This window comes from Pinus tabuliformis, chromosome X, assembly GCF_031772625.1.
Source record: "Pinus tabuliformis cultivar Carrire ecotype Pingquan chromosome X, CPIR1, whole genome shotgun sequence".
NCBI classification, from domain to species: Eukaryota; Viridiplantae; Streptophyta; class Pinopsida; order Pinales; family Pinaceae; genus Pinus; species Pinus tabuliformis.
Window position 1 is genome coordinate 839,413,479 of NC_142308.1, and position 23,369 is coordinate 839,436,847.

Sequence of the window (23,369 nt, forward strand, 5' to 3'; positions counted from 1 at the left end):
ATTAATGGATGCTCCCAAATCTACTAGAGTGTTAGGAAGAAAAGTCCCATTGATTCCTATAGCTACCACTGGATTCCCTGGATCATCATATTTTGGTGGAAACCCTGATATCATTTCAAAAATTTGGCTAACTACCTTAATGGTTTGGTTGTTATTTTTCTTCCTTCCAGGTTTCTTGATACAAATATACCTAATAATATTGGTGTAGATAGGTATGTCTTTAATGGCCTGTAATAAAGGGATCTTTATACAAATGTTTCTTAGTTCAAATTCCAGATCATATTCCATAGGTACTTCAATTTTCTTTACAAGTAGTCTTTTTGGAAAAGGAGATTCTTTAGGTTCCAATGATTCCTATGGTTCTCTTATTACATCATTCTTTTCAGTCTCCATTTTTTTATTTTCATCATATTTGTTTTCAGATTCTATTTGGTGATCCTCCTCTTGTATGACCACTACAAATTTATTCTTAATAATCATTTTCCCAAACCTAAGTTGAATTTCTTTTATAGGAAAGTAATTGATAACATAGGTGGGAAAAGGATACAGTTCTATGTTTTGGACAAGATGAGGAGGTCTGTTATTAGGATTAGATATGGGTTGTGCAGGAAGTTGTATTGGCTTTGTAGGATTTGAGTTGAATGACTGTTGCATCTGTTGTGAAGGCGGATTTGCATTTTGGGGTAATGGTAGTGGTTATTGTGGTGGGGGTGGTAATGGTAACATAGGTTGCTACTATGTGGGATAGGGTGGATTATTCCCTTGCTGGTATTGAGGAATGTTAGATGTGTATGGTGCATAAAGTGGATATTGTGGTTGTTAATGGGGATATGAGGGCGCTGGAATTTGGGGCTAATAAACATTCATAAGGGTTTCCTCTCCATCCTTGATTCCATGGTGAATGTTGGGGTGGTCAAGTTGACCATGGAGAATAAGGTTTCTGTGGATTCCATGTTTGATATTTGGGAAAATGTTTCCCATTAGGATATTGATAAATATTACTATTTGGTTCCCTCCATGGTGGTATTCTAGAAGTTTGTGGAAACTCACTTGTTTCAGCCCCTCCTTTATAAATAGCTTGTATTCCTGGTAAGGAGGGACATTTCTCAGTGGGGTTATCATGGGTGTAAATCCCACAAACCTCTATCACATTTATAAGACACTCTCTCTTAGGATGTTTCCTTTTGCACTTAGTACATAAAGTGGCTAGAGCGGCCTTCTCCTCTTCCTGTTTTTTCTTGATTTTAAGAGTATCCAATTGGTCACTAATAGTGTTCAAAATGTTTGTCTTAAAGTTTTCCAAAAGATTCCCTAGCTCAGTTCGAGTAACTCCTCCCTATACATGTTTATAAATTTTGGATACAGAGTCTCTCGAACTGTCATGAATTATTTTTCCTACTTTAGCTTGGCTTATGGAATAAGTTCTTCAAATCTTTGTTATCTCAACAAAAGGCTTCTTGTAGATGTCCCCTGAGCTTAAGAGTTGTAAGGTTTCAATGAAATCTTCCCTTAGCCCTTTTAAGAAGAAAATCTTAAAGGTTTCTCATCTAAATTACCTATTCGGGATTTGTGATAATTATAGAGAAATATTTCAAGATACTCTTCCAAAATTCTTCCATTTTTTACATCCTGAAAATGTCATTTATGTCTTTTCTTTTACAATAATCTTGGTATTTCTTGAGAAAAACGGATTTCATCATGATAATTATAACTTCTACAAAGAATATCAAATTCAAACAACAAAAATCAGGATCTTTTGAAGGCATACCATGGAAAATTGGAAGGGATGCCAAAGGTATGTTCTTCATAGTAATTTTTCTTGTAACATCTAAGATTGGAAATCCGAATGCAATATTTGTTTCTTCCTCATGTTCATTTTCATCAGGTCTGCCCCTAGGTCCATCTCTCATTCCACCATTACCATTGATTATGTCATTGTTTCCATTATCTTCCCCTTTGCTGCTAACCATTCTTCTAAAATGTCTAAAGGTAGTATAATATGGTGTAGTGTCCCAACTAAAAGAAGATTCAGTTGAATTAGGTCTTATGTGCACTAGTCCTAAGTCTCTTTGAGGTGATCCCGCTGCTGACTCTACCTATGAAAATGCCACTTCCTTAAGTACTGGTACTTTTTTTGTTCCCATAACTGCTCCCAATATATGCTGCCCTTGTTGTGTTGTGCCTTCAAAATGTACTGTCTCTTACGTATATGGTGCTTCCTTATTTGAGGCCACTACGTCACCAAAAAATTCTCCTTTCTCCACGTTTCCTACATAACGAATAACAGGGTTAATTGGGGGTGTTTTATAGGACCAAACAAATCTGAAAGAAATTTCTCACTTTGAATAAATCTTCCTTTATTGTCTCTAGGTCTACCTCTAGTTTTACGCATAAGAAAAATAACTAAGGAAATTGATTAGGGACAACCAAACTTTGGATCAACCCCACCATAGTGGATGTGTGGCTCTTCACTCATGTCTTACCATACTCTCTATGCCCTCTAGTTTCCCTACAATTTTACTGTCACAAACATAAATATACCAAACTACTAAAAGAAGAATGTTACCTAGACTGTTTTCAACTCCCCAGAAACAATGCCAAAAATGTTAGGGTTTTTATATGTTTATATTAATTTCCCTTCACTTGAAATGTCAATCAAGTTTTGTAATCTTAGAGCTACAAAATATCACGATTTTAGGTACAGATCCAACTATCTAGTCCACATTGTATTTAATCCTAAGATCGGCCTAGTACTACATGAAGTACCAAATACTGAAACTCAAGTATATGTCTTAACTTCAAGTTCAAAAATCACTCACTACTCTGATCACACTTACTGAAGTGAAGAAACCTATGAATTACCACTCGAAAGTACTAAATAACATAATTCAAAGGACTAAGTTAGTATAACAATGTGCAGTGTTTATAGTACCGGGATTTTTATCTTATTCAAATATAATGTAATTACTTAGATCAATCCAAGTTGTATATCCTATTCAAAGAAAATCTATCAATAACATACCCCAATCAAATAACTCTAATAATGACTTAACTCAAAAGGATGCATTCACTCAGAATTCCAACCTAGGGTTTTCAATCAAACCAATTCTCACTCATTTCTAACATGTTAACAAATTTTGGTTCTAACAATAATACATAAGACTTGAAACACTTTTTCAGTTCATAAACAGGAAACCATTCAAACAAAAGTAAAATCTATAATACTAACCACACATTTGTTGTTTCTGCTTTTGAAAATTAACTAAAAATAAAACCAATATCGGAATGAAGGGATTCAAAGTTTAATTTGTTGCCAAATCAATAACCATACACTTTGAAAAATTATGAATATAGAGTCCTCAGTTCTAATTGAAAGATAGAGATTTTGATTCGTAAATAATTTGAACCCTCCATTTCAGGTCTCAAAGTTTATAAGTCGAAATTCTTCGAATCCAAGAACTGTTCATTTAAAATACTTCAACCTCCACACTGAAAATCCAATGCTTCATCTTCATATTATAGATCTAACAAATGAAAATGATGTTGAAATGTAAATCTGAGTAACTGGAAATCAAATATTCAAAAACTGAAGAATTCAATTAACTGTAATCACACTAAGAATATTATCAACCATACTATAAGTATTCTATATCAATATAAATCTATTCCTACTCTAACACAAATCGATTACAATTTGAATGAGATAAATGATGGGCCCTAACCACGACCTTAGATAAGTTAAACTACAACAATTAACTTATAGATTAATAACACATTAATTCATAAAATAGATTCTGAAGTTGAGGTTTCTACATTAACAGTCTTTCAACAATACATATATGAAGTAGTTCCAAGCTTAAATATAACAAAGTTTTTGAAAATGTTCTAAGTATTGTTCTCTCCTTCTCACTTTCCAACCCCTATAGCAATGCTAATCACTCCCTTTAAAGAGATCACGGCCTAAATTTATCATAACTGAACGAACAAGAAAAATAATACAAAATATGATATGGACTTAATTAAGGCAAGTCAGATCTTTGGAGATTATCATACATTTTAGCATATCCATAGAAATCTTTTTGTGGCACTATTCTTGGGAGGGAGTCATTGTCACTACTGTCAAAAGAAACACGAGAAGATGACATTGTTGCTTTGGAATCATTGTTTAGTTTACTAGTACCGAATTTTGGAACATGGTACTGAATGAAGTGCATAACTAAGTACCGAACAGCTGCCAGGTGCAACATGAACTTAAATGTTGATCCTCCAGTGTAATCTTCCAATCCCATCAAGTTCCTATCCTCATGCTTAAGAATCCTAGTAAAGTTGCAACCAAATTTAGTCAAAAGAATATGAACTCACTTAACATCTATCTAGACTAACCAAAGACATATGAAAATAGGCCTAATTGTGACTTTACCTCCATTCATTAACTGGAACCATTTGACAAGGATAGGATAGATTTTGAGGTGTCAAAAAGGGTCAAATGGAACAAGTTATTATAAAAAGTAGCAAGATAGGGTATCCAAAAAGAGACAAAAGTAGGCCCCAACAGTTGTTTCAATGTGTAGAATTCTTCTAACAATAGTTAAACTCCTAGATTTTAACAAAAACGAAAAGAATTGACATTTTCCTACATTAGACTTCAATTCAAAGTATTTATTTCATAATTTTATAGGATTCAGTATTTTGATTAAGTAGCTATCTGTCAAGTAACAATAAACTACTTTCATCCCCCTGAAGGCGTTTTGAAGTTCCTTGTTGCACAGTGTCCATTCTAGGTAGGGATGGACCTATATTCTAGAACTTTTAACCTCTCTATTGTGGAGTTATACTCTTGGAAGGGGACTGAGCATACTTTTGGGTTGTTTCTAAAATAAAACATTATCAAACATGTATAAATTTGATAGAAATTTCAACTTCTCAAGATTTCAAACTAAAAAAAACAAGAGACACAATTCTACTATATTGATCTGCAGAATAGAAATCAAAATTTAGAACAACATGCATAAACATGCAACAAGTAAAACCCCAAGTACATAGTGATTTCTAATGGAACCCAATTGGGAAAAACCCCTCAAGCCTCTTTGCATTAATCAATTGAATAGAGAAACTATTACAATTGCTTGCTCCAGATCCGAGCACAACTTGCAAAAGAATAATTTTTCTCTCTACTGAATGAGAAACTATGGCCAGCACTTAGCCAAGTATATTCTCATCTAACCTCCTATTTCATTGCTAAATCCATGAGGAAATTAGCTCCTAAAAGATAGGAATTTTCTCTTATTTTCTTGCATAATTCCCATGGATTGATCTCCTGACTCCATGCAACAACTGTACACTCAAACTAGTATACAACTCATGTTACATTTCCCTTATCGCTTCCACTTCAGCTAAGGAATTCGAATTCAATGCATGCATTAGCTATTTTGGATTGATTGATCAGTTAACTGATAGATCTCTAAGTTAGACTGTTGTCTCACTACATAACTAACCTTCAACTGACTCTATCAATAGTTATATGCCAATTAACTGAATACAACTAGAAGTAATTGAACTAGATTATTGAAATTTAGCAATCAACACATGCATAATTGAAATCCAAGCCCCTAACTAGAATTTACTAAGTTAACTGAGTGACAAGAGCCATGTCACATTAGTTAACAACCTCCAAGTTGTCCTACTAATGTGGAAATTCTATTTACTCAATTTGACTAAGGCTAAAGTCAAATTGAGCCTTTCTTGCTACATTTTTTTTAACACTCCCTCTTAGAAAGAAAGGGATTTTTCACCACCCTTACCCTGCACCTGTGGAATTATAATTTACCTGTTGACAATGCCTTTATCAAGATGTCAGCATCTTACTCCTCAGTGGGAATGTACTAGAAGTCTCCTCTGCACATAATCCTGCAAATGATGATATTGAATATCAATGTGCTTGGACCTGTCATGAAGTACTAGATTCTCAGTGAGCTTAATGCAACTCTGCTTATCACAATATATCACTATCGAATCCATCTCCTGACTAAAAAATAACCACAAGTATTTTCCTCATCTATATAGCCTCACATGTTTCTTGGTTTGTAGCCATGTAGCCAGCCTCTACTGAGCTGAGCACCACAGTTCTCTGCTTCTTGTTGTACTAGGAAATAGTTGTAGACCTAGCACTAAAGATAGTACCTGAAGTAATTTTCTTTTCTGATACACTCCTTGCCCAATCCGCATCAGTGAAGACTTGGAGCTTCACTCCCTCTGTCCTCCTGTGCCATAATCCATACTTAGTAGTTCCTCTGAGGTACGTAACACATGCTTTTCTACCTTCCAATACAACTTGGTAGGCCTCACCATAGCTTGACTAAGTTGTTTTAATGCATAGCATATGTTGGGTCTTATGTTCACAAGATACATCAAAGATCCCACAAGCTTCCTATAAATGTCAGCATCAGCCTTTTCACTTGAACCGGCATTCTCCTTCATCCATTTTGTAGCTAAAGGTGTGTCCATGGGCTTACAATTATCCATGTGAAATACTTGAAGTATTTCAGAGGCATACTTCCCATGAGACATAAACAATTCACAATCACCTTTCCATTCTTCCAGCCCAAAGAATTAATGCATTAATCCCACATATTTCATCTAAAATTCCCTTGCAAGATCCTGTTTGCAAGAGCGGATCAGCTACCGATCACCTGCCAATATTAAATCATCAGCATACAAAACAAGAATAAGCAACATACCATCTACCACAATGTGATAGAGTTTTGAATTCGTTTCACTTTTGGTGAAGCCCAATCCACTGATATAACTATTGATTTGAGTGCACCATGGTTGGGGTGCCTGTTTGAAACCATACAATTCTCTCCTAAGTTTGCTCACACGTTACTCTCGATCATATGTCTCAAATCCTTCTTCTTGCTCTATGCAAATTTCCTCCTTAACAACATCGTTGAGAATGGTAGCCTTCACATCCATCTAGTGGATTTTCCATCCCTTCTGCATAGCTAATGCTAGAACAGATTTGATTGAGCAATATCTTGCAACTGATGCATAATTTTCCTCATAGTACACTCCCTCTACCTGAGAGAATTCTTTGGCCACAAATTTGGCCTTGTACTTTGTAGATCCATATGGAACCAACCACTGATTTCCCTTCTGGTCTCTGCACGACGTCCCATACACTGTTCTTCATGATGGATTCATATTCTTCCACCATGGCATCAACCCAAACAGGTTGAGAAATTGCTTCCTCAAATGAAGAAGGCTTTGTCTCAATGAGCTCTGTCATGAGAGCCATGTAACCAGTGTACCTATCAGGTGACCTCCTCTTCCTGCGTTATGATGTAGGATCTCCCACATTCTCCCTAACATCCTACAATAATCCATCAACTTCTTTAGTTCTCTTACTCCCCCCTTTGGAAGATTGTGGTTGAGTGGGTGCCTCCACTCTGCCTCCTGTTTGCTCTGCTACATGTGGCTTCTCCAAAACCTACTAAGGCTCCTCCTTTGGAGCTAGAACCTCTTTCTCTGGCAGGATACTCATCTCTCATTTGAGAGATCATCTTATAGCCTTCTCCTCATCGAACTTGACATCTCTCCTCACAATTTTCATCCTCAATGAAGGTAAATACACCCGATAATTGTGTGGAGTTTCGTTGTATCCTAAAAAAACTCCCAACTCTATTGTAGGCTCAAATTTATTCCTCGAATCCTTGGAGACATGAAAATAAAATGTAGCTCCAAAAATTTTGAAATGAGACACATCGATCTTTCTCCTAGAGAAATCTTCCTCCGGTGTGATCATACCAAGTATGCTATGAGGACTCTGGTTCCGCAAGTATAATGTGGTGTTGCATGCTTTCACCCATATATGTAATGGTAGCCCCTGATCATGCAACATGGCTCTTGCTACTCCCACTATGCTTCTTTTCTTCCTTTCAACTACCCCATTTTGTTGTGGGTTATGGGGTGCTATCAGTTCTCTTCAAATACCTTCTTTGGCATAAAAATCCTTGAAGGCATGTGAAACAAATTCACCTCCATTGTTACTCCTGAGAGCCTTCACTTTCTTCCTAGTCTCCTTCTCAACCAATGCTTTGAATTCAACAAATTTTGAGAAAACTTCATCCTTCTTCCGCATGAAGAAGATCCAACATTTTCTAGAGAAATCATCAATAAAAATAACATAGTACTTATGTTTTGTTGTGGAGGTTGTAGAAAAGATCCATAAACATCATAGTGGAATCACTCCAAGATTTCATTTTCTCTACTTTCTCGACCATGGAAGGTGGATTTGACATATCTCCCCAATGTGCAACCCTTGCAATCATCTTGTTGGTCAAGGGAGCCTTTAGGAAGACCGGTGGTAATTTGCTGCGTCATTTTTAAGGAGCCATGGTGTAGGTGACCCAGTATCTTGTGCAAGAGTTCTTCAACATCTTGACTCTACACTTTTTTGGCCTTACTGCTAAAAGTAGTGAAATCTCCCATCTCAAGTTTGTATAGGTTCCTCACACAAACCCCGATCTGTTTCACTTGCCCACTAGCTATGTGTCTCAGAAAGGCTTTCCCTTTACTAAAAATAACATCATAGCCTTCATCCTCCAATACTACAATGGAGATCAGGTTCTTCTTCATCCCAGGTACAAATATAACATCTTTGAGGTGAAGAGGAGAGTCTTTCTGCCTCTCAAACATGACAGTACCAATTCTTGTAGCATTGTACCTCCCATCATCCCCCATTTTGATATGCATCTAGAGATCCTTCTCCTCTAGGCTATTGAAAAAATCGTTGACCCTATCATATGGAATGAGGCACCAGAATCAAGCTACCACACACTCCCCATAATAATGCTAGTCATGCCTGCTATCAGGTTGAAGTCTAATTTAAATTGTGAATCCAGTGCTTCAGCTCCTGCTCCTCCTGAAGACTTCTTGTGCAGAAATTTTGTTGCATAGTGCCTGTATTCGTGGCAGTAGGATCATTTTATCTTACTCAAGTCTTTCTTATTTCCATTATTTTGGTTGGATTCGGGTTTTATTTGGGTCTTCTTTCTGTCTCCCTTCTTCCCCTTTCCAACCAATGAAAAATTTTCTTCATCATCTCCTCTTGATGATGTTCCATCTCTAGTATTTCTCCTGAACTCTTCTTGAACCAAATCAGACCACAACCTTTCCCAATTCAGTAATTTTTCCCTTCCATTCACAAAGTCTTGGTAAATGTGTTGGAATTTTGGAATACTTAGACGAGTTAGGCTCACTTGGTCATCTTGTCCAACATTCACCCCAACCCTTCCAAGCTCATCATGAACTTGAGTAAATATGGAGAGATATTATGGAATGGTATCATTCTTCTGCGCTTTAATGTTTCGAAGTTTGTCTTTCACAAACAATTTTCTATGGTCACTTCTATTTTCTAATAGCTCAGTCAATGCCTTCCATATAGAAAATGATGTCTCTTTTCCATGGAGATTTGAGACCACATGGTCTCTCACACCTTCCAGAAGAATTTTCCTGGCCTTTGCAACATCCTTCTTCCATTGGGCTAATTGTTGTGCATCAGATTTCTGGGGTTTTGCAATGTCATTTTTAACATATTCTAATGCACCATCATCATCAAACACTCCTTCCATTTGATCCTTCTAGGATATGAAATTCGAACTACCCTCCAAGGCATACTCCAATCTCAGTTCGTTGAAAGACATTTCCCCGCATGAAGGAAAACTTGCTTCACTGAAGTTGCAAAATCGAAATTCTTGAGAGACAAATTTGAAAGATTGTTTCTAATGTGATTTCGGGGCTCTAATACCATGTAGAAATTTTATAGAAATTGTAATTTCTCAAGATTTCAAACTAAAAAATCAAGAGACACAATTCTACTCTTCTGATCTGCGGAATGGAAATCACAATTTAGAACAACATGCATAGACATGCAACAAGAAAAACCACAAGTACACAATGATTTCTAGGGGAACCCAAATGGGAAAAACCCCTCAAGCCTATTTGCATTAATCAGTTGAATAGAGAAACTATTACAATTGCTTGCTCCAGCTCTGAGCACAACCTACAAAAGAATAATTGTTCTCTCTGCTGAATGAGAAACTCTGGCCAACACTTAGCCAATTATTTGCTTATCTAGCCTCTTGTTTCCTTGTGTAATTCCTTAGGAATTTATCTCATAAAACATAGGAATTTCCCCCTATTTTCCTATGCAATTTCCCAAGGATTGATCTCCTGACTACATGCAACAATTGTACACTCAAACTAGTATACAAATCATGTTGCACTGGCCTTATCTCTTCCACTTCAGCTGAGGAATTAAAATTCCATGCATGCATTAGCTATTTTTGGTTGATTGATCAGTTAATTGATAGATCTATGAGTTATATAGTTGTCCTACTACACAACTGACCTTCAACTAACTATATCAATAGTTAGAGGTCCGTTACCTGAACACAACTGAAAATATCTGAACTAGATTGCTATAATTTAGCAATCAACACATGCATAACAGAACTCCTAGCCCCTAACTTGAATTTACTAAGATAACTGAGTGACAAGAGCCATGTCACACTAGTTAACTTTCTCCAAGTTGTCTTGCTAATGTGGAAATTCGATTTACTCAATTTGACTAAGGCTAAAGTCAAATTGAGCCTTTCTTACTACATTTTTTTTAACAAAACAAGAGGTTGCACCATAGGAACTTCTTCATCAAGAAGTTGTGCACCGATTACCTCTCTAATTTCAACCATACTATAATCAGCTCCAAGAAAATCCATCATCATCTAATCATCAACATTAATTTTTCCTGATGGAATATTCATTGAAGGTTCATTTTTTGTGATAGAAGTCAGATTCTCCTTTTCTAAAAGTCTACATTTTTTTCATACCTAGCTTGGTCTTTTCTCTTGGTTTAATGATATTTTCTATGGGTTGTTTTTCCCTTGACAACTTTATTTTCTAATTATGATGTTCCCCATATTTAAAAATGGATTATAATTACAAGGACACGACAACTATCTTCCAATCACAAATAAAAACTTAAATTGTCTTCCAATTACAAATTTTTTTCTCTAATTACACAAGAAGACGAAATTTATTTTCCAATTCCTCAACAAGAGAATAATTTCCTTCAAATTACTCAAATTGCATTCTAATTACATAAAATTTATCTTCTAGGTACACAATAAGACAAAAAATTGATTCCTAATAACACAAGTGGACAAAAATATCTTTCCAAGCACACAAAAGCTCATACCATGTGTTTACATAGTAGTTTCTCTTCTATGCTTCACTAGATTTTTGTTTTGATGTTGGGTGAGTGGTAAGCATGTGTTTTGGGGAAGATATCTAGTATAAAAAAGCATGCACATGTTCTTAGGAATGCATATGTGTTCCTTATACTAATGTCCACAACCATAAATTTGTTACCCACCTTCCTCTCTCACCTTCTCATGTTGGATAGACCTTGGCAGGACTATGCATGTGTTCAAGAATGTGCACACATTTTTGTGATGTTACTTGTAACCCTTCTCTCCCATTGTTCCTACTTCTTCCAACTTTGTCTCCCTATTTATCTTATGATGATCTCTCTCTCTCTCTCTCTCTCTCTCTCTCTCTCTCTTTCTCCACCCTTCAAAATTGCTTCTATCTCCCTCAATTTGTCTTCTCTCAATCTCCCTCCCCACCTTCTCTCTCTCCTCCCTCCCTCTCTTCCTCTCTCTCTCTATCTCTTTCCCTCCCCCATACTCTTCCCCTATTTCCATTTATATGTTTATCTCCCCTTCCCTCTCTCTCTCTCCCCCCTTCTCTATATCTTTACCCCCACCCCCCCAAAAAAAATATTCATATCTTCGTATCTATATGTGTTTCTATCTCAAACTCTCTTCTTAACTGTCTCTCTCCCTTCCATCTCTCTCTCTCTCTCTCTCTCTCTCTCTCTCTCTCTCTCTCTCTCTCTCTCTATATATATATATATATATATATATATATATATATATATGTATGTATGTATGTGTGTGTGTGTGTGTGTGTGTGTGTGTGTGTCTTTCTCCCTTCATATCTCCATGACTATCTATCTACCTCACCCACCAACCCTCCCTCTTCCTCTTACTCTTTGTCTCTTTCTCTCCTGTATTTCCCCTCACCCCCTTTCTCTCTTCCTCCCTCTCTTTCTGCTTCTATCTCTCCTCTTTCTATCCTCTCTCCCTCACTTCCTCTCTCTCTCTCTTTATACCCCCTCCTCTCTTTCTTAGTCTTCCTCTCTCTTCCCCCTCCTCTCTCTCCATCCCTCCCTCTCTCCTCTCTCACTCTCTATGTCCACATCTCTCTTTATATTTTTCTCTTCTTGCATATCTCTCTCTCTCCATATGTACACACACACACATATATTTGTATCTAACTTCTCTTCTTCCCTCTGTATCTATATATATCTCCCTCCCCCTCTCCTTTCTCTCTCCCTCACTCCCTTAATTTCTCTCTTCCCCCATCTCTCTCTCTCTCTCTCTCTCTCAAATTTCCTATATCTCTCTCTTCTTGTCTCTCAACCCTTTATCTTTGTCTCTATCTCCCTCCCTCTCTCCTCCCTTAATCTCACTCAAATCCTTCTCTCTCTCTCCTCCCTCCCTCTCCCCTTCTCTCTCTCTCTTTCTCTTCCCCCTTACTCTCTCTCTTTATTTCTATTCATATAATATATCTATATTTCTCTCTCTTCTTCCCTGTTTGTCTCTACCTCCCTCCATCTCCCCTTCTTTCTCTCTACCTCTCTCACTCTCTCTTTGTCTCTTTCTTCTTCATTCTCTCTCTCTCTCTCTCTCTCTCTCTCTCTCTCGCTTCTTCCCATTATCTCTCCCTCTATCTCCCCACTCTTGCTCAATCCCTTTCTCCCTCCCCTCCTTCTCTCTCTCCCCAAATCCCTCTCTCTATTTCCATATGTTTGTGTGCACACATGTACACATAAATACATGCATACTCATGTGTATGCATGTATGTATATGTATTTATGTGTTTTTTTGTGCGTGTATATGTAAGGAAGGATTGAGGGGGTGAGAGAGGGATAGAGAAAGAGAAGAAGCGTGAGAGACAAGGTGGTAGTTAGGGAGAGAGGGAGAGAAGGAGATAGGAAGGAAGAGAAGGAGAGAGGGAGGGAGATAGAAATGGAGCTAGAGGGGGGAGATAGAGGAATAAGGATGGAGGGAGATAGAGGCATAGAATGGGGTGAGGGTGAAAGAGGGGTTGAGAGAAAGACAAAGATACAAATACATTCATAGATAGAGAGTGAGAGGAAGAGAAATGGGGGGAGAGATTTGTAGATATGGAGAGAGAGGTAGGTATATATGGGGAGAGAAATATTTGGGGGCGAGGGGGTGAGATAGAGATACAAATAAGAAGAGAGAGAGAGGGGTGGGAGGAGATAAGTGAGGGTCCCTATTCCTCTCTCTCTCTACCTCCCTTCCTTACCCACCTTCTCTACCTCTCTCTCCCTCTCTCTACTTTTGTCCCATCTCTCTCACTCCCTTACCTTGTCTATGTGTATCTCTCTCTCTCTCTCTCTCTCTCTCTCTCTCTCTCTCTCTCTATATATATATATATATATATATATATATATATATATATATATATATATATATATATATATATATATATATATATATATTCTTCCCTCTGTCCCCATATTTACCCTCCAACACCATTTCTATTTCCTTCCCTCTCTCCTTCTCTCTCTCCCTAAGTACTACCCCACTTCCCTCATGCTTCCTCTATTTTTGCATCCCTCCTTCACAACAACCCCCTTTTAGCTCTCTCTCCCTCTCTCTCCCTCCCTCACCCCACCTCCTCTCACCCTCTCTCTCCTTCTCTCTCCTTCCTCTCTCCCTCTTATCTATTTGTCTCTTTTCCCGTCACACACGCTTTCTCTCCACCTCTCTCTATAAATCGCTCTTATTGTCTCTCCCTTATTCCATCTCTCTCTCTCTCTCTCTCTCTCTCTCTCTCTCTTTCTCTCCTCCCCCTTTTTTCACCCTCTATCTCCCACCTACATTCTCTATCGCCCTTCCTCTCTCCTTCTCTCTCTCGACCTCTCTTGACCTCTCTCTCAACCTCTATCTCTCTCTTCTTCCCTCTCTCTTCACCCTTAGGCTCTATCTCTCCCTTATTCCATCTCTCTCTCTCTCTCTCTCTCTCTCTCTCTCTCTCTCTCTCTCTCTCTCTCTCTCCTCCCCCTTTTTTCACCCTCTATCTCCCACCTACATTCTCTATCGCCCTTCCTCTCTCCTTCTCTCTCTCGACCTCTCTTGACCTCTCTCTCAACCTCTATCTCTCTCTTCTTCCCTCTCTCTTCACCCTTAGGCTCTATCTCTCCCTTATTCCATCTCTCTCTCTCTCTCTCTCTCTCCTCCCCCTTTTTTCACCCTCTATCTCCCACCTACATTCTCTATCGCCCTTCCTCTCTCCTTCTCTCTCTCGACCTCTCTTGACCTCTCTCTCAACCTCTATCTCTCTCTTCTTCCCTCTCTCTTCACCCTTAGGCTCTATCTCTATATCCCTCCCTCTCTTTCTCTCTCTCTCTCCCTCTCCCCTCCCTTTTTTTTCACCCTCTATCTCCCACCTCCATCATTTTCTCTGTCGCCCTTCCTCTCTCTCTCTCTCTCTCTCTCTCTCTCTCTTAACCTTTCTCTCTCATCCCCTTTTTTTCACCCTCTATCTCCCACCTCCATCATTTTCTTTGTTGCCCTTCCTCTCTCCTTCTCTCTCTCTCTCTCTCTCTCTCTCTCTCTCTCTCGACCTCTCTCTCTCGACCTATATCTCTCTCTTCTCTCTCTCTCTCTCTCTCTCTCTCTCTCTCTCTTGACCTCTATCTCTCTCTTCTTCCCTCTCTCTTCACCCTTAGGCTCTATCTCCCTCCCTCTCTCTCACATCGTCTCTCCTCCTCCTTCATCTCTCTCTCTCTCTCTCTCTCTCTCTCTCTTTTCCCCCTCCAACTCTATCTTTGTCTTTCTCTCTCCCCCCCCATTACTCCCTCCCTATTTTTCTCTCATTCTCTCCTGTCCACCCTCCCCCTTCTGTAGAAATTCCCACTGTAGATCAATAGATTATGCAATATACTAAAACACAATACAAGATCTACTTCTACAACACTTTGCGGAAGCTTAATCGAATTGAGCAAGATCAAGAGAACACATATAACTGAGAATGAGAAATCAATCACACATAACATAGAAGAAATATCACGGGGAAAGCCTCAGCCTAAAACCCCAACTCTGTATTATCATACAAGTGGAAATCTTGTTCAAGTTACAAAAAGAATCAGCTCTCAAGCTATCCTGCTCTCTCTGCAATCAAACAATACAGCTCACAGACTGAATAGACATAGTATATGTCCTCCTCAAGCCCTCCAAGCCTCCTATTTCCTTGCGTAATTTTTCTTGGGGTCCAATGATGTCACATGTGTGAATTGGCCTCATCACACTCACTGTAACCTCTGATCTAACTGCGCAATCCTCAAGGAAAGAATTCCTTCTGCATGCAAGGAATATTCACAATGGAATATTCTAGCAACTGATAGTACATTGCCCCTCCATCTGATCTCAACTGGGTCTCTGACTGAACTGACATGCATGAGTTATTTATGAGAGAATACTCAGTTATATGAAGTGCAGTAGTTACATGCATGCAAGCATTAACTAACTGAACTTACATTAATTCAACAAATTGTTTGAATTAATCTAACTAGACTTGACTCAATTAACTAAGTCAACTAATTACAACTCAATATTACAACTCACTCTCATCTCTTTAACTGATGGATAAATTCCTCAATTAATGGAGAAACTATTGCATGTCCCCACATAGACTTCAAGTTTGATTTTCCTTAACTAATTAACTCAAGATGAATTAATTAATTATTTTACAAATTGCTGCTAAGATCAAATTTGAATTTTGCCTCACTATTTTAATATAGGGATTGACTAAAATAGGAAGGTATCCCAAAATGCTATTTATAGAATGATATTTTTAGCACTTCCATTTTTCCATCCATTGTTGCTAAGATCAACACTGGCTGAACTGTTATTTATAGCAATGCTATTTTTAGCAATTCTATTTTTAGCATTTCTTGTTGCTATTTTCAACACTCCCTCTCAACAAGAAAGGGATTATCAGTAACCCCAATCTTGTCTCTGTGGAACTCGAACTTGCATTTTGACAATGCCTTCGTCAAAATATCTGCATCCTATTCCTCGGTCAAAACATACAGCAACAACATGATCCTCTTGACCACACAGTCTCGAAGATGGTGATACCAGATATCTATGTGCTTGGACCTGTCATGAAAAACTGGATTCTCAGAGAGTTTGATACAACTCTAGTTATCGCAGTAGATCACTGTAGGATCCATCATCTGACCAAACAATCCCACTAGAATCTTCTGCATCCAAATGGCCTCACATGCAGCCTGACTAGTAGCCATGTATTCAACCTCTGCTGAGCTAAGTGAAACTGATCTCTGTTTCCTACTGTACCAGGAAACTACAGCTGAACCAAGGTTGAAGATTCCTCCAGAAGTGCTCTTCTGGTCTGATGGACTCCCTGCCCAATCCGCATCTGTGAAGCCTTGAAGCTTCACTCCCTATGTCCATCTGTACCACAGTCCAAACTGAGATGTGCCTCTGAGTTATCTTAGCACATGCTTTGTTGCCTTCCAAAATAGCTTGGTAGGCTGAACCATAGCTTGACTCAGTTGGTTCACCACAAAGCATAAGTCGGGTTGTGTGTTCACCAGATACATAAGTGAACCCACCAGCTACCGATAAACAGTAGCAGCTACTACCTCACCTGAATTAGCATCCTCCTTCCTCCTGTTCCCAGTTAGAGGAGTTTGCATGGGCTCGCACTTCTCCATGTGAAAGCGCTTGAGTATCTCATTGGCATACTTGCCTTGAGATACAAATACTTCCCCATCTTTCTGCCACACCTCCATCCCTAGAAAGTAGTGCATAAGGCCCATTTCCTTCATCTCGAACTCTCTTGCAAGATCCTCCTTTCAAGACTGTACCAGTTGATCATCACCTGTTAAAATCAGATCATCGACATAAAGAACAATGATCAATGGTTTGCCTTCTACCATCATGTGGTAAAGGTCCGCATATGCTTCACTCTTGGTGAAGCCCAACCCGGTGAAATAGCTGTCAATCCTGGTGTACCAAGCACGGGGTGCTTGATTCAATGCATACAAAGCCTCTTGAGTTAGCACACATGTGACTCACGATCGAAGGTCTTGAAATCCTCTGGCTGCTCAATGTAAACCTCCTCCTCAATCTTCCCATTGAGGAATGTTGTCTTCACATCCATTTGGTGGATCTTCCACCCCATCTGAGCTGATACTTCCAATATCGATCTAATCGATGAGTAACTTGCTACGGGAGCAAAAGTCTCATCGTATTCGATCCCCTTGACCTGTGAGAAACCCCGACAACAAACCTTGCCTTATGTTTCTCAACACTGCCATCAGCTACCTACTTTACCTTGTAAAGCCATCTGGAACTCACATCTGACTTGCCCTAAGGCCTTGCAACAACATCCCACACACTGTTATAAATGATAGAGTCGTACTGCTCTACCATTGCATCAACCCATACTGGTTGCTACACTGCCTCCTCGAATGAAGAAGGTTCAGTATCTACACACTTCCCAACTAGGGCCATGTACCCAGTGTATCGCTCGGGTGACCTCCTCTGTCTACACTGAGAAGATGGTTGTCCCACATTCTCCCGTGCATCCAGCATCAACCTGTCAGCTTCCCTTGAGCGTTTCCACCCATCTCTGGAAGTATCAACATGAGTGGATGTCTCCACTCTTGTATCCTTTGCATGTGGCTGCTTCGCATCAATCTGAGGCTCCTCATCCTTAGGAACTGAAAGTTCCTCATCTGCATGTAACTCAAGCTCCCTCTCAAGTGATAAGCGCATGGATTTCTACTCGTCGAACTTCAGATCCCTGCGTACCACAGTCCTCTAAGTGGAAGGCAGGTACACTCGATAGTTGTGGGGTGTATCTGTGTACCCCACAAATATTCCCAACTCAGCTGTTGGGTCTAGCTTCTTCCTGGCATCTTTGGTCACATGACAGTAAACTGAAGATCCAAAGATTCAGAAGTGACTTACATCAAGTTGCTTCCCAGAATAGGCCTCCATAGGTGTCTTCATCCCCAGTATATGGTGCGGGCTTCTGTTCTGCAAATATACTACTGTATTGCATGCCTCAGCCAACAAATGCAGTGGTAGGCTTTGGTCATGCAACATCGCTCGAGTTTCTCCCACAATCGATCTATTCTTCCTTTCGGCCACCCCATTCTGCTGTGGGTTATGGGGTGTCATCAATTCCCATTTAATACCTTCTGCAACACAGAAGTCTTTAAATTGTTGGGAGACATACTCTCCACCATTGTCACTATGCAAGGCTTTTATTTTCTTTCCAGATTCTTTCTCTGCCAAGGCTTTAAACTCACAAAACCTCAAGAAGGTCTGATCCTTCTTTTGCATAAAGTAGATCCAGAATCTACAAGAAAAATCATCAATAAAAATAACTTAGTACCTTTGTTTAGTTGTGGAGGCTGTAGAGAAGGGCCCACAAACATCTTAGTGAAATCGCTCTAGGATTGCTCCAGCTCTACTGTCTCGATCCGGAAAGGAAGATTTCACATACTTACCCAAGGTACAACATTTGCATGTAGTCGTCTGCTCAATTTTTCCCTTGCGTAATTTGGTAGAAATCTGTTGCATGATCTTCAGGGCTCCATGGTGCAAGTGGCCTAGTCTTCTATGCCATAGCTCGCCAACATCTTGGCTCTGCACCATCTCAGCTTTGGAACTCAAAGCAACACAGTCATCTACCTCCAGCTTGTAGAGATTCTTGACTCGAATCCCTATTCGCTTTGTCTATCCAGTACCGATATGCCTCAGGAATACCTTTTCTTTACTAAAGACTACATCATAGCCTTTATCTTCTAGCATAGCGACAGACACAAGATTCTTCTTCAAACCTGGTACATACTTTACATCATTCAGGGTGAGGGGACCTCCATGCTCCCTCTGAAACACAACCGTACCTTCACTTGAAACATGGTACTTTCCATCATTGCCCATCTCGATCCGCATCTGGAGATCCTTCTCCTCCAAGGTACTGAAAATATTCTTGTCACCTGACATGTGGAATGAAGCTCCACTGTCCAGGCACCACACACATCCCACCATGGATGAAACCATGCATGTGATAAGCGAGAAATCCAGCTCAAAATGTGAGGCCAGTGCCTCACCATCAGATCCCTTCGAGGAACCTTTCTTGGATTTCTTCTGTGGACAATTCGTAGCATAATGGCCCACTTCATGACAATGAAAGCATCGCACTTTCGATTTGTCAATCTTCTTTCCACCATGGGAAGAACCAGATTTGGGATGGGACGCCTTCCCTTTCTCTTTCCTCGCCTTACTCACTAAGGCTAGATTTTCCTCATCTTCTTGCTTCGATGAGGATCCATCTCTGGTGCTTCTTCTTATTTCCTCTTGCATCAGATCCGACCAAAGTCGTTCCCAATTTGGTAGTTTTTATCTTCCATTAATCAAGTCTTGGTAGCTACGCCAGCTCTTAGGAAGATCTAGGAGTGCAAGACTCACCATGTCATCATCAGCGGTTGTGATCCCTACACTTCCAAGCTCATCCCTGTAGGTGGTGAGCTTGTTCAGATATGTAGAGATCGTGTCACCCTTTTCACACTTGATATTACGAAGCTTGTCTTTCAGCGCCATCTTCCTCTGATCGTTGTTGCTCTGATATAAATCTTTCAATGTTTTCCACATCGAAAATGGTGTATCCTTCCCATGGAGACTCGAAACAATGTAGTCTCGAACTCCCTCCAGGGGGATTCTCCTTGCTCTAGCCACACATTTCTTCCATTCTTCCATTTGAGTAGCATCAGTTGGCTTGGGGACTTCTTGATCAATGAAGTCTTTTAGACCGTTATCCTCTAATATTGCCTCCATGCGATCCTTCAAGGCTATATAATTCGAGCTGCCATCAAGGGCATACTCGAGTCTTAAACCACTGAACACCATAGTTGAAATTGAGATGTGATAAGAACTCGATTTCTATATTCAGGAACACAAACTTCAAAATTCTCCTTCTTGTATACAGTTCTTCACCTTGATCACCTTTGCTCTGATACCATGTAAAAATTCCCACTGTAGATCAACAGATTATGCTATATACTAAAACAAAATACAAGATCTACTTCTACAACACTTTGCGGAAGCTTAATCGAATTGAGCAAGATCAAGAGAACACATATAACTGAGAATGAGAAATCAATCACAGATAACACAGAAGAAATATCACGGGGAAAGCCTCAGCCTAAAATCCCAACTCTGTATTATCATACAAGCAGAAATCTTGTTCAAGTTACAAAAAGAATCAGCTCTCAAGCTATCCTGCTCTCTCTGCAATCAAACAATACAGCTCACAGACTGAATAGACATAGTATATGTCATCCTCAATCCCTCCAAGCCTCCTATTTCCTTGCGTAGTTTTTCTTGGGGTCTAATGATGTCACATGTGTGAATTGGCCTGATCACACTCACTGTAACCTCTGATCTAACTGTGCAATCCTCAAGGAAAGAATTCCTTCTGCATGCAAGGAATATTCCCAATGGAATATTCTATCAACTGATAGTACACTGCCCCTCCATATGATCTCAATTGGATCTCTGACTGAACTGACATGCATGAGTTATTTATGAGAGAATACTCAGTTATCTGAAGTGCAGCAGTTACATGCATGCAAGCATTAACTAACTGAACTTACATTAATTCAACAAACTGTTTGAATTAATCTAACTGGACTTGACTCAGTTAACTAAGTCAACTAATTACAACTCAATATTACAACTCACTCTTATCTCTTTCACTGATGGATAAATTCCTCAATTAATTGAGAAACTGTTGCATGTCCCCACATAGACTTCAATTTTGATTTTCCATAACTAATTAGCTCAAGATGAATTAATTAATTATTTTACAAACTGCTGCTAAGATCAAATTCGAATTTTACTTCACTATTTTAGTATAGGGACTAACTAAAATAGGAAGGTATCCTGAAATGCTATTTATAGAATGCTATTTTTAGCACTTCCATTTTTCCATCCATTGTTGCTAAGATCAACACTGGTTGAACTGCTATTTATAGTAGTGCTATTTTTAGAAATTCTATTTTTATCATTTCTTGTTGCTATTTTCAATGCCTTCCTCTATATATACACCCATTTTTCCTTCCCTAAGTCCTTGCTTCATAGAACACGCCCCTCTCTTTGTCACTCACTCCCCCTTTTTCATTCCCCCCTCGCCCCCCAGTCATCTCTTTATCTCTTATTCTTCCTCTCTATCTTTCTCTCCTCCCCCCGCCTCTCTCTCGTTCATAACAACCCCCTTCCAACTTTGTATCTGTCTTCCACGTTATGTCTCTCACAAATATCTCTCTCCCTCTCCCGGCCCCACCCTCTTTGCCTATCTCTCTCATTTTTTACTCTTACTCTCTCTCCCCCACTTCTTTTCCCCTCATTCACCAACTCATTCTTCCCCAACCTCTGTTATCTCTCTCCCCAACCCCTCTATCCCTCTCCCTCCCCATCCCCCCCTAACCCCACCTCAATTGTTTCCATGTGTTAAATTCAATAGTTGTAGGAATGTGTATGCATTCCTACCATCAGGAATGTGCACATATTTTTAGTACCAAAAATGTGCATGTGTTTTTAGTGCTAGGAATGTGTAGATGGTTTTTTTTAATTTAATTATTACTTTTTGTTAGGAAGCTTATGTGAACAATGAGTTGGTTGCTTCATATATAGTTTTGGGATCACAAATGTGGTGGCTTGGGCTGCAAATGGATGAAAACATCAATTTCACACACACACACACACATATGCTAGAAAAATCCAATGTTCATGAAATTACATACACAGATAGAATCAATTATGTAGATTCTAATTATACTTTTTTTGAATAAAGTTAATAACGTTTAATATTTTTAATATATTTTTCTCTTGACATATATCAAAATCTTAAAGCACATCCCTCATTTATTTCCACTATAAAAAATTTCAACCTTTAACCATTTGGAAAAAAAAAATATGGTGCACTAGAGGACATTTAGATCCACAATCTAAAAAGAAAAAAAGATTGCTTGATAATGTTAAGGCCTTTTTAGGTTTCTCTAGCAAAATGCCTTGTAATTTCAAGGATATAATAATTTTCATAATATATATGGATGTATGTATGTCAATTGGGGTTATCCCAGGTGGTTGGGAGGAAGGAATGGAATCCTCCCCACCTAGGTTTAATTCCCGCAAGTGACATGACATATGTTGACAATATTGACAATATACATATATTCACTCTTCATATGGAATACACAATGTTATATATGTGTGTGTGATCATAAATTTTGATAGAATAGTCAAAACACTTTGTTCTCTAAAGCTTTACAATTTTTTATAGAAAGACCCCATCATTTAGATACTTAGAGGTTGCACTAATAGGAACATATTGATTATATTTTTCATGAAAAATAACATCAATCATAGGAAAACACAAAATTCATATGATTAAACACACTTTATACAAATAAAAATTATATATTTGGAAGGCCAATTCATTTTTCTACATGTAATCTCGTTACACCATATTCAAATTCAATGTGTCATCACCTCTAATCATTTCTCAAATTTGGCGTATCATTGTTTTTTGAAGTTTGAATTGCCACTCATGCATCATGAGAGACCATCATTAACTTGCACCCACCTATAATTTTGACAACCCCATCTCCATAAATTAACCTTGGAAGCCAGGCTTGGATATGTTGCATCCTTGATTGGGCATTAACGGGTTGGGAATGTCACAAATTCTTTTGAGCAATGGGGTAAGTCTGAATTTAGAAATGAAAATGCTTACAATCTTTGAGGTTTTTGTCTATACTTTGATATTTTTGTTACCATTAAAAAACTTCAGGAACATTGGACCCTCAACACAATAAAATGTGGTCTTTGACATATTTTCAGAAAATGTGGGTCAATGTCATATGGGTTAATATCATTTAATAAGTTCTAGCATGTTAATTAAGAATATATTTTAGTATTTATGTGAAAATATATTAATTATATTTGTAAATAGTATATTCTATTAAAATAGGTAAGTTGCCTTATCCAATTAATCAAAACATCAAATCAAATTCCAATTTAGAAAAATGACAATAGCCATCAATGGAGAGAAGTTTTCTAATAAGGTGACGCCTTGCCTCTCATATAAGGAGATCATAAAAGTATAAACAAATT

At 38.6% G+C, this 23,369-nt stretch overlaps 1 pseudogene; it reads left to right on the forward strand.

Annotated features, from left to right (window-relative positions):
- Positions 1–595: 595 nt before the first annotated feature.
- Positions 596–23,369, forward strand: part of LOC149142361 (uncharacterized) — a 38,512-nt pseudogene continuing 15,738 nt past the window's right edge.